This window comes from Triticum dicoccoides, chromosome 3B (assembly GCF_002162155.2).
Source record: "Triticum dicoccoides isolate Atlit2015 ecotype Zavitan chromosome 3B, WEW_v2.0, whole genome shotgun sequence".
NCBI classification, from domain to species: domain Eukaryota; kingdom Viridiplantae; phylum Streptophyta; class Magnoliopsida; order Poales; family Poaceae; genus Triticum; species Triticum dicoccoides.
This window is the reverse complement of record NC_041385.1, coordinates 230,409,201-230,422,747: the sequence shown is the minus strand read 5'-3', so window position 1 is coordinate 230,422,747 and position 13,547 is coordinate 230,409,201.

The window sequence follows — 13,547 nt, the reverse complement described above, 5'->3', positions numbered from 1 at the left end:
GATTGGGAGGGGAGTGGAACCATGTCTTACGGACGCATTTGTCTGAAATGTGAGGGAGAGTTACAGTTCTACCCTTGCCTATAGGCTTCTCGGCTTGGGTCTGTGTTACTGAGGGTCGGGGATAGTAGAGTAACTTTCCTTCTCCCCAAATAGTGGGCGGGAGCGATTTCGGGCGAGGAGGGCGTGTTTTGAACTATAGTGGGCGCGAGCGATTTCGGGCGAGGAGAGCGTGTTTTGAAATAGTGGGCGCGAGCTATTTCGGGCGAGGAGAGCGTGTTTTGCCGACCATGGTTTATGAATTATTTGGCACATGTCATTTCGGCCGAGGAGAAGGCGCTCTTGGATGAAGTTACGAACCTACCCTCGATGTACAACGGGCCAATTGATGTGTGTCCCACATAGGACGGTAATTTCGCGTCTCCCGTTTATTTGCTCGGGCGAATTCCACCGAGCAGATTGGATGTTTAACGGTTCATTCAAATTTTGGGAGAACGAGCATCCACGTCTACCTTACCAACTCGATTCGAATCAAATTTTGAAATATTAGCTTGCCACTTCTTTTTTAGATGGAGAGATGATGCTCGGGAGTAATGTGTTTTTACATGCTCGTTGCTAGCAATTTACTATATGACAAATAGTTGACCCACTCAAAAAAGCGAATCAAACCCAAAATGAAATATCTCAATTCAATGAAATAGCTCATTCAGTAGATCAAAATAGTGAACTAAATCAAAAATTGAACACCTCAATCGAGTAGCATGTTGTACAGTATTATAGTACTCCATGAACATGTTGAAAGTCAAATTAATGAACTTGTTTGATATACGTATATATCCGTTCATGTGTGGATTGCATACAACATCTTCTCCAATTTAAATATTTGAATGCAAGTTTATATCGAAACATGGTTTATATCAGTCTTTGATGCATAAAACATGACCTCCCCTTCTCCCGGACTCCTGTTCTCTCTCTCTCTCTCTCTCTCTCTCTCTCTCCGACAATCTTCAATTCTGTCACACACATCCGACAGAAAAACCTTGTTGGTCCCTCTCCCTTTCTCTCCATCTCTCTCTCTATCTTTGTGTGTGTGTGGGGGGGTCTTTCTAGTTCGCATGCATATATACACCATCTATAGGTCTCTCTCGCACACTATGTATGATACTCTAGCTAGTCCAAGCTAGATATCTTGGGTGCACTCATTGTATGCACACAAATTCCTTGGCTCTTTGCCCGTAACTCTCTCATGCACCACTATGTCGTCTCGGAGCTCTTCCCCCCTCTCTCAAACTCTCCATCCACCTGGGTCACACATACACATGCATATCTCACTCGCACTCGATAGGCCCATCTAAAACTCTATCTCTCTCCCTCGTTCTCTCTCCATCTCACACGCACACACACACAATCTCATGCCCAGCTAGCCAAGTATGATGGTCTCTCACTCAATTGTAGGCACACGCAGTCCCCCCTATATGTATATGACTAGCTAATCTTAGTCTCCATCACAAACATGTGCATGGTCTATCTCTATTTCTCTCGGGGCATCTTTCTATCACGCACGCACTCCCTCGATCTCTCACCCATATAGTCCCCTCATGATCTCGAGGGGATCTCTCTATCACAAACACACCCTCTCTCCCTCCCCATGCGTCCATGCCATCCATGTGTCCCTCTCGACCTTTGTTCCTTGTTGGCCAGACCTCTATTGGACATGTGCTACAAGGGTGTCTCTCTCCGTTGCAAACAATCACACACTAGCTATCTTCGTGTATCTCCTTGCCTCGTTTTTCCATATCGGAGATGCATGCGTGATATGTTCGCATAAGAAACGAAAAAACACACACTCTCTCTCTAATTTATTGTTTGTTTTCACTTCCTCTTTCACACACATACTCTTTTTGCACACTTACTCATTCTCCTTCACACGCACTTGATCTGTCTCGACTGAGGCACTCTCCTCGGTCCATAGCATATAGATTTATTGAAAAGTCAAACATCACAAAGTTTGACCATGTACGTGGAGAAAAAGAATTACATCTAGTACGACAAACATATACCATTAGATTCACCATGAGATGTAGTTTTGTATGATGTATCTTTGGTATTGTAGATATAAATAACATTTGCGTAAACCTGATCAAAGTTTATAAAGTTTGACTTCTAAAAAATTTAGATGCACTGCATTATCGAGCGGATGGAATATCTCTTTCCCCATCCCAGCTATCTGACGCACCACTCACCCTTATTGGGGCTCCTCAATCTCTCTCAAACTTTATTGGTCCATTTGGTTCGTGACCTGAACCTCATGCCTTGATGGCCGGTACTGCCTGGTGTGGACGTGAGATGTAAAATATTTCTGCCTGGCCAGGCTTGTGTGGTGCTGAAGTGTTTGGTTCATGCCTGGGCCAGGCAAAGCATCAACGTGCCATCAATCAATCCATGCATCAATTATTTAATGCTAATATCCATCCATGTTGTTGTTAGCCTCGTGGCCACACGACCAGGCATGGCCAGGCGTTCGAAATCGGTCGCCTGGGCTAGGCTACTTGCAGTGCCTGGAGTTCAGCCAGGCTAATTAAAGTGCAAGGGAACCTAGGCCAGGCGGGCTTTCTTTTTCATAGGGTAGCAACCAAACAAGCATGCATGAAATCCAGCCACAACCCCAGGCCAGGCAAAAGATGCTCAGGACGCAAGCCAAACTGGCCTTATATCTCCCTGGTTCACACATACACATGTCTCGCTCGCGCTATACATATAGACCCATCCAACACTCTCCGCCCTTGTTCTCTCTCCATGTGACACGCACCCCCTAAGTACCATAATCCCTCACTCCATCATAGGTGCAAGCACTCCCCCCCTCCTAAGTATGATTATCTCTTACTAGCCATCAGGAACACACATATGGTCTCCTTCCATCCATACGTCTATCTCGATATATCTCGGGGCATCTTCTATCACGCACACACCTTTTCACTCGATCTCCCACCCATGTAGTCCCATCACGATCTCCAGGGGATCTCTCTATGACAAACATACACTCTCTCCTCCCCATGTCTGCATTTTCTCCGCACGTCTCTCTCGACCTCTCTCCCTTGTTTGTCGGACCCCTCTTGGCCACGTGCAAGGGGTCTTGCTCTCTCGGTTCCAAACAACCACAAACTATCTCCTCACCTTGCCTCCGTTGTCGAAGATGCATGTGTGATATGTTTGCATAAGACACGCACGCTTTTTCTCTACTTTTGTCGTGTGTTGTCCATGTCTCTTTCATGCACGCACACACACTTTTTTCACTCTCTCTCTCCCTCTCTCTCTCTCTAGTTAGGGACTCTGTCACGTCCATAAACATATGGATGTTTTGAAAAGTCAAACCTCAGAAAAGTTTGACCAGGTATATGTGGAGAAAAACATTTACATCTGGAACGATCATTAGATTCATCACAACATGTACTTACTTCATGATACTATCATTTATCTTTGGTATTGTAGATATAAGTAATTTCTTTATAAACTTGGTCAAAGTTTCAAAAGTTTGACTTAAAAAAATGTTGGAACTACATTATCGAATGGAGGGAGTAGCTCTTTCTCTCTCTCTCTGCTATCTCTCACGAGCCTCCCCTCTCACTCGAACTCTCTATACCGACGGATTATACGCTCACTGTGTCAACGTATAGCTCCGTGTATTGTTTAGTTGACCGGTCAACCAGTCCACATGCTGCCTTGTCAGCTCGTGTTCTGTATCTTCGTGTGCTGCCCATGTGGCAGTGGGTGAAAATAAGTAAACTAGAGGCCCATCTGACATGCGGTGAAGTAAACAAAGTTGAAACCACTCGGGGTAGCACCCTGCATGCTAGTAAATTGAGGGTGCATTGAGGACGAACTTCTTGCGCGTGAAGGACGCACTCGCGCACAATTCACCACTGCGCGGCGGCATGCACAGAAGGACGCACTCGCGCACGCCTAGCACACAACACACACCAGCACACGTGTACACCGGCGTCGCTGCCGGTTGAGATGGACGGCGAGGCAGCCAACAAGCGGAGGCGGCACGAGCCAAAACCGCATCTGGCGAGCCTGGACTTCATCAGCAGCCTCCCCGACGACATGCTGCTCGTCATCATTGGCCTCCTCCCCACCAAATCTGTCCTGCAGACCGCCCTACTCTCCCGGTGGTGGCGCCCCCTTTGGCGCTGCATCACCCTCAACCTCACCGTCGACAGCTGCCTCAGCGACGGGGATTGCAAACGCATGGCCGCAGTCTCCAAGATCCTTTCATCGCACCCTGGGCCAGCCAGACGCCTTGACATCCGCATGTTCAGTACCAACTACAAGGTCCAACCCAAGTTCGACGAGTGGTTCTTATCCCCCGCCCTAGATCAGCTCGAGGAGCTCAGCTTTGAAGCTGGACGATGTCACTCTCTGCCGCCGTCCGCGCTCCGCCTCACGCCAATGCTGCACCACGCCAGCTTCAGCTCCTGCTATCTTCCCCAGATTAATGCCGCACTCGCCCTTCTTCTCCCTCAACTCAAGCAGCTCGACCTCTTCGACGTTGTCATCTCGAAGAAGGCTATGGAGCACCTGCTCCGCAGCTGTACTGCGCTCGAGTACCTTCATCTAGAGCAGATCCACGGGTTCATTAGCCTCCACATCACCTTGATGAATCTCCGATGGATTTATGTGTCTTGCTGGCCCCGCAACAAGACATCAATTGGGAAGAGATCACTCCAGCTGTTCCACGTTATGGTCATTGAGAATGCGCCTTTCCTTGAGAGATTGCTTGTATCGGATCTAGAAGGTCCAACAAAAATCAGGGTCATTGACGCACCGAAATTGACAGCGTTGGTGTACTCGTCTGCCAAATTCTCTGAACTCTTTATTGGATCCGTAATCGTTCAGGTACAACACTCATCTTCTTCTCCGTCTTCTTGAAATTCACATTTTTAAATTTCTTCTTGATGTATTTACGACCGTCTTCCAGAAAATGATTCCCACAAGCTTGACCCAGTCGATGCGCACAGTGAAGATCTTAGCACTAAAATCTATCGGCCCCAATCTGGATCAAGTTGTTGGATTCCTTACATGCTTTCCGTGCACGGAGAAGCTACTCATCGAGGTGAAACTTCTTTCCTATAAGTAAACGGTAATCACAACGTAGCTCAATCTTTTCGTAATTTTCCCGAATTACGATGACAAGTGTAGTGTTCAAAACTGCATCTACGCACTGCACCGAAAGAAATGTTTTTAGTATTTTTTCTCACGTGATCACCTGCATCTTTTTTATACTGTACTACTATAATAACCTAGGCTAGTCATAGTGGAAACTAACTTAGACTACTTCAGTAACTCTATGGTTACCCTAAGAGCAAGTACTACCTCCGTCCTGGTTTACTCTTCCAATTTTGTAATATCAAAATTTGACCATAGATTTAACTGACAAAATGTTAATGCATGTCACTAAGAACTATATCGTAGGATTCGTTTTTGAACATAACTTCAAATGGTGTAATTTTTAGTGACATGCATTGGCATTTTCTTAGGTAAACCTATGGTCAAAATTTTATACTAAATACGAGGTAGTATTCCCTCCGTCCCAAAATTCTTGTCTTACATTTGTTTAGATACGGATGTATCTAACACTAAAATGTAACTAGCTACATCTGTATTTAGACAAATTTAAGACAAGAATTTTGGGACGGAGGGAGTACAAAAGTGGGCTATTTAGGCCAAAACATTTGCCAAATTCACTTGTGATGCATTTGGCATCGATGCCCCTCCATTGCTCACCTGGTGCCCCAATCTGGATCACCTACTTTGCTCCGGTGCCAAATTAACTCACGCAATGAAAAAACACTGCGTGGGAGAGAGAGAGAGAGGACTGAGGCAATAAAAAAGACACTTGTTTAGGAGAGTGAGAGGCTGGTGTAGTTGGTTTGATTGATTTATTTATACATGTGGGTCTGTGTGCACAGAAGTGCCAACTCTCTCATATCGCGAGAGCGGTGCCAAAATCTTTTGATTTGACATCGATGCGTATTATGTGGCATACTTTTGCGAAATATGGCATCGGCCACATAGTGGAAGGCAACAAATGCCCAAGCTCTTCACGTGCTCCTAGTTAAATGAGAGGAAACAGAAAGAGAGAGAGAGAGAGAGAGAGAGAGAGTGAAAAAATATCACTACCCAACCAACCCTATCATATGAGGGAATGATATTGGTACCTCTTGATGACATGACAATCTTATGCAGCCAGCTGCTCTAATATGTTCTCTTCTTTGGCAGATAAAAAAATACCCGAAAGTGAAAAATGTCCTGCACTATAACAATCTCATTGAATGCCTTGATCTCCGTCTTACAGAAATTGATTTGATCGACTACCGGGGCAACACATCTGAGATTAAATTGGCAAGTTTCTTTGTTCTGGAGACAAGTGTGCTCAAGGTAATGAGGTTTGGCGTTCTCTGGCGCAACAATGAATGGCATGCTGATCACCGCAAGTGTCTAAGCCTAAATGACAAAGTCTCCGCAGAAGCTGAATTTGTTTTTGAAACATCAAGTGGCCAGAGACTCGAAAACTTATTTGCCTAAAGTAATGAAAGTGTCTAAGCCCATTAGTGACTTGTCAGGGCGGTGGATTTTAGTTTGTACGATAATGCTGCATCCACCTAAAGTAATGAAAGTTCTAACGTAAACTTCCTAGTAATTCCCTCTTCATAGGTGCAGCATTACTCCTAACATTTGTACTATCAGTTCCACCTAAAGTAACGAAAGTTCTAACGTAAACTTCCTAGTAATTCCCTCTTCGTAGGTGCAACATTACTCCTAACATTTGTAATATCAGTTTGAAACTTGTAATATTGCCATGTCCTATTCCTGCGTTTTCAAAATCTTGCGAATCAAACAGGTCCTCAGTTGGTGATAATGTTGTGCCTCCCATCTATCACCAATAGCCGTCGGATCAAGATCTGATGCATACAAACCAAGCTTCTCCATTTTTGCAAAAAGATGCCCACACCTGTTCCCTATTTACAAACAACTCCTTATCTCTCACAATCAGCCTTATCTCCTCCCCACCACATCTAGAAGGCCGTGGAAAAATCTGGCGCGATGGCCGCTGCCAGCGCCGTCCACCCCCAATCTTGGTGTTCCGTGCAATGCACGGGCATCTACGCACAGGAAATTATGTCGGATAGGGCTAGTTGTAAGCAGTCTAGCTCTACAGCCATGATGATAGTGACTGCAGATGGTGAAGCTGACTATAGTATGCCGAACACGGCGCCTATACTCAGCTGTCATCTCCCGCGCAGGGTCTTGTCACTTCACTGTGAGGAGCAACACGTAATAATTTGACCAACGGGTAGTATAGTGCTAGTACTCCTACTACTACATTGGTAGTACTACTACTAGTACTAGTAGCACCACTGTCTGATTTAGGAGTACTACCACGTCCATCTGGATTTTAGTATTTGACTAGCAATATCTAGTAATGCATGTCACAAAAAATGTACTACTCCCTCTGTAAATAAATACATGGTGTTTTATTCCTATTGGCGAGAGAACTTAATGTTTTTTTCTAACTAGAGTAATAATAGGATTACATGCAATGAACTAAACACTGCATGTCATGTTTGGTAGCCTCAAGTCATTGAAAGCATGCCCGACCCACATCTCTCATTGGTTGATATGTCACGAAATAAGAAACGAGGAGGGAGTTAATGCATTGTGCCTAAGTGTTTTGGGATTATTTGGTTTTCGTAAGGTGACTTACACAACATTTTTGTTTACATGCATTAACATTTTATTAGTTAAATCAAAGGTCAAAACTTGGCGCAAAATGCAAAGGGGACCAATAAACCAGTAAACATCAAACTTCTCTCCTTTGGCCCCAACTAGAGGTCCGGTGAGATGACTATACTACATCGGCATGGTGGGGGACGCAACTTCATTGACTTACGGCGACTGCCTTTGGGTGAATGACACGTGGGCCCAGGGGGTGGCTGGCCCACCTATCATACAGCCAAAGGCAGGTGCAGTAGAGGGCCGAGGAGTAGTACGAAATCCTACGTACCTACGCACGCTAACCAAGGGAAAGAGTGATCACTCGAATCGCAAGATCAGTTGACTAGAAGCTAAGCTATACACATGGAGGCGATGAGCGCGAGCATCAACCGACTGTGCCAGATGGTCCACGCTGTCGGCCTGCGGCCTGGCACCGAGGAACGTCTTTAGGTAGTATTGCTTGAGGCCGCCAGAGCGAGGGGCCGCTTGGACGACAGCTTCGTCTCCTTGTTCGACGAGGTCCTCGTCGGTTTCCTCGACAAGTTCACCGTCGTCAAGAAGCTCGCGGACGACTTTGACGTAAGCCTGCAGCCGACGCGCCCAGGCTCTGTGATGCCCGCCACCCTCAACGGCCACTATGGTAACAACCTCTTCGACGCACTGGTGGCCCTGCGACTGCCCGCTGTCGCACCGGAGAATGTCCACCTCGAGGTCGCGCTCGCCGCACAGCGCCTGGCACAGCAAGACACCATCGACATAATCACCCACGTCTACGTGCAGATTGTCCACAAGGACTACTACATGCAAGAGGAGGACGATAGGATGCTAGCCTTCTTGGACCGCAGGGCAACCTTGGACGACATTGTTCAGAAGCACGTTGAGCTCGCCGCCAACGCCGTTGCTCCTCACACGTCGGTTGGTGACCCGGCGCACTAGGGCATGAGGATGTCATTGATGGGTCCGTATGTATTTTTATATTTCCGTCAAATCCATGTAGTAGTATATGATACTACAGTAATTATCTTACCTTTCGCATCAACTTCATAATTTTCGTACATACTCCATGCATGAACGGCGCCAGAACCAAACTTCTCATTACTCTAGGCGAAATCATTATTTTCTATCTATCGGTCGCGCCATGGAGCAGAACCAAATTTTACAAGTAACGAATTCAAAAGGAAAAGCTTGCCGTGTTCGCGTCGCACCCCCACACGGTTGGTCCGGCACGCCGCTCAAGCGGGAATGTGTGCGGTGTTGCATTTTCACTTACAAGTGGGACCGCAGTTGAGCAAACTAACTATCGGCATGCCCCCACCCCGCCCACCGCGCGATGGCTGAGAAAACAGGAGGGAGAAGAGATGGCTCCAAGAAAATTGGTGTCGGATGGGACTCATGTGGGTGGCATGTGTCGTACTGCTAGACATGAATGCTAGTTATGGCCCATGCCACCCCACTATATTGAGGTACGTAGAACAAATTTCCTGCAGTCCATGCTCAGCCCTCCTCTATCTCTCTTCTCAGCCAGCCAGCGGCCGCACGGAGCCCATCATCTGTTTGCTCACATGCGGTCCCACATGTCAGTGAAAATGCAAGAGGACCCACTGAACCTACACATCTTTCACCTCGACATGCTGGTGATGAAAAACAAATCCAATAAAGATCTTCGGTGGCCGCTTTTGGAGTTACTCAAGAGTAGTAAGATTCTATTTACAGTTTAACCCAAGATGCACATCTCGTGGCTTCAACTACCACTCTATTTTCTTTCATGACATGACCTGGATGCTGGATGTCCCACGTGTCGGCAAAATTAGACTAGTTGTGCTAACTTAAATTTTTTATTGTGTACTCCCTCCGTTCCAAAATACTTGACTTCCATTTGTCCAAAAATGGATGTACCTATATACTAAAACATGTCTAGATACATATATATTTTGACAAATAGAAGGCATGTATTGTGCAACGGAGGGAGTAGAATGGATGCAAGTTTTTGTATTGGGAAGAAGAGTACATCCATATATTGATAGGGCGCAATTTAGTAGATGTTCTATCACTTTTAGCTAGCACAGAGGCTAGAGATGAGATTAGTGCACTTGTTTATACCCCTACTAGAATAGAGGCTAGACATGAGACTAGATGCGAGGAAGCAACGTCTACTTCTTTACACTCAAAGAAGAAAGAAGCACGCAAGATCGAGCCTTCGCAGATCAACAATGAATGCATCGAGAAGGCACTAATCCAACTTACAGGAGTAGTAAAATGTATTCTTGTGGTTCTTGTTTTCTTTGGTCTTGCTTTCTAGTCAAAATTATCATTGGAGTTCGTGCAAAACGGAGGTCGTACATTGGAGTTGGCCTTACAAGTGGGACCGCAGTTAAGGAAACCGACTATCGGCAAACCCCCACCTCGCCCATTGCGCGATGGCTGAAGTTAGAGAAACGACGAGGTTGAAGAGATTGCTCTAGCACGGACTCCAAGAAATAATATGGTGTCAGATGGATGTCGTGGTGGTGGCGTGTGCCGTACTCCTGGACGTGAATGCTTCTTCTCGCCCATGCCACCCTACTACTCCTACTACTTACTCCTACTATATAGTACTAGTATCGAGGATTCGAGGTGCTGGTTACATACAGCGAACACATTAACATATGGCTATAGTAAAAATACCCACCCGACGCGTGAAGCATGTGAAGCTAGTACAAATAGTGTACTACTATTGTTGATTGGCCTCATCCGATAACCTGTTGCAATGCACGTACAATTATGTATTCGGAAAATATTTTTTTGCCTCGTCGCACCACTCACTCAGAGAAGCGACTCGAAAGCCATTCATAAATCTAGTAAGTTTATCATAGGCATATCATTTTATTACATACAACAGGTCATCAAACCACATTGACAACGAGGATACATTATAAATACTAAAGTTTTCACCACACAACAAATAACAAGCAATGAAATGAACTTCAACTCAACCATTCCTCGGCGTTGGAAACGCTTGCTTTGAACCACAAGTGATTCTCTGGGACGGGCCATCCATTGTCGATCTGGAGACCAACGCAGGACTGATCATCCAGGCTGAAGCGGCCTACTATATCAGTACCAGGGTAGGGAACCACCCAAATGTCCGAGGTATAGACACAGTTGCTTCTCATAAATGGTAGTAACGTTGTGTCAACATCAGTTGGATCGCCTTTCACCATCATTGGATAGTTTTGTCCAAGGAAGAGCGAGTTTTCTCCAAGACTATAAATTCTGTACCAGGGAGAAGGAGTTGGCGCTAGCACACTAGTATCCATCCCGAATACCATGCAACGGGTGTTGGAATAGGTCTAGAGAGTGGACCATGGGAGACTACACCTGCTTCCTTAGCAGTAACATCATCAGTGGGCTGTATACACACAAGAAGAGGTGAGGGAGTCCTGGACTAGGGGGTGTCCGGACAGCCAGACTATCATCGTCAGCCGGACTCCAAGACTATGAAGATACAAGATTGAAGACTTTGTCCTGTGTCCGGATGGGACTTTCCTTGGCGTGTAAGGCAAGCTTGGCGATACGGATATGTAGATCTCCTACTATTGTAACCGACTCTGTGTAACCTTAGCCCTCCCCGATGTCTATATAAACCGGAGGGTTTTAGTCCATAGGACAACAACCATTACAATAATCATACCATAGGCTAGCTTCTAGGGTTTAGCCTCCTTGATCTCGTGGTAGATCCACTCTTGTACTACCCATATCATCAATATCAATCAAGCAGGAGTAGGGTTTTACCTCCATCGAGAGGGCCCGAACCTGGGTAAAAACATCGTGTCCCTTGTCTCCTGTTACCATCCGCCTAGACGCACAGTTCGGGACCCCCTACCCGAGATCCGCCGGTTTTGACACCGACATTGGTGCTTTCATTGAGAGTTCCTCTGTGTCATCACCAATAGGCTTGATGGCTTCTTCAATCAACAACAACGCCGTCCTGGGTGAGACTTTTCTCCCCGGACATACCTTCGTATTCGGCGGCTTCGCACTGCGGGCCAATTCACTTGGCCATCTGGAGCAGATCGAAAGCTACGCCCCTGGCCATCAGGTCAGATTTGGAAGCCTAAACTTCACGACGGATATCCGCGGAGACTCGATCTTCGATGGATCCGAGCCGTAGCCGAGCATGCCGCACTGTCACGATGGGCATGATATAACTCTGTCGCCGGACAGTACCTTGGAGGCCGCACACGAATCCGCTCTGACCCATAGTCCGGAGCCGATTGCATAGATCGAGGACGGGTGGCTGGACACCGCCTCGGGAGCTGCAACTTCCACGGCGATGGAGCCGAACACTGACCTCGTCCTTTATAAAGCTCGTGACTCCGAGGTGCCGGACTCCCTGCTGGACTCCGAACCTCCTGCGCCCCTGCCAATCGAATCTGATTGGGCGCCGATCATGGAGTTCACCGCTGCGAACATCTTTCAGCACTCACCCTTTGGCGACATCCTAAAATCGCTAAAGCATCTCTCGCTATCCGGAGAGCCCTGGCCGGACTACGGCCAGTATGGTTGGGATGCGGACAACGAAGAAATTCAAAGCCCACCCACCACCCACTTTGTAGCCACTGTCGACGATCTAACTGACATGCTAGACCGTGACTCCGAAGACATCGAAGGTATGGACGACGATGCCGGAGACGATCAAGAACCAGCGCCTACAGGGCACTGGAAGATCACCCCAACACATGACGTATATATGGTGGACACCCCAAAGGGAAGCGATAACGAGGAACAACAGGGCGCGGCAAAGGATAATCCCGCCGACAATCAACCAAAACGGCGACGCAGACGCCGCCCTAAGTCCCGCCTCAACAAAAACAACATTCCTAATGACCCAGCAATAGAGCAGGGCAAACCAGTGGACGACGAACATGCAACCAAGCAACCGTCCGAACAGGATGAATCGGATAATCAATCCATGCCTGGCGAAACCAACAGTCCAGACGACCTCACGCCGGACACACCACCAATGCATAAGAACCTTCACAAAAGACTCGTCGCCACTACAAGAATTCTGAAGAAGGAAAAACGGAAGCTCAAAACAGCGGAAGACATACTCAGAATGAGGTGGAGCAAAGTACTCAAGACCGCAGACAAATATGGCAATGGCCACCAAACAAAGAGCTACCCGAAGCGCAAGCTGCTGCCAGAATTTGACGAGGAAGCCATAGAGCCCCCACAGTCAAAGAACAAAGAAGCCGCCTGGCCGGATAGACGGCCAGATGACAGGCCAAAAGCGACAAGCGGCGCCGCACACAAGCCGACTCATGATCCTGGGAAAACTAATGGCCCAGCCAGGTCCATTTACGGGCCGAAAAAGAGGGCCCTAGGAAGCAACACAACACGCCAAGTGTTCGAAGACAGCGGCACACCCAAATACAGGGGCGCCGCACACCCACTATGTTTCACCGATGAGGTGCTGGATCATGAATTTCCAGCAGGGTTCAAACCCATAAGCATAGAGGCATACGACGGAACAACAGACCCTGGAGTCTGGATAGAGGATTACATACTACACATACACATGGCTAGAGGAGATGATCTCCACGCCATAAAATATCTACCGCTCAAGCTCAAAGGGCCAGCTCAGCATTAGCTCAAAAGCCTCCCAGAAAACACTATTGGAAGTTGGGAAGAGCTTGAGGACGCGTTTAGAGCAAATTTTCAAGGGACTTATGTCCGCCCTCCGGATGCAGACGATCTAAGTCATATAACTCAACAACCCGGAGAGTCAGCGCGCA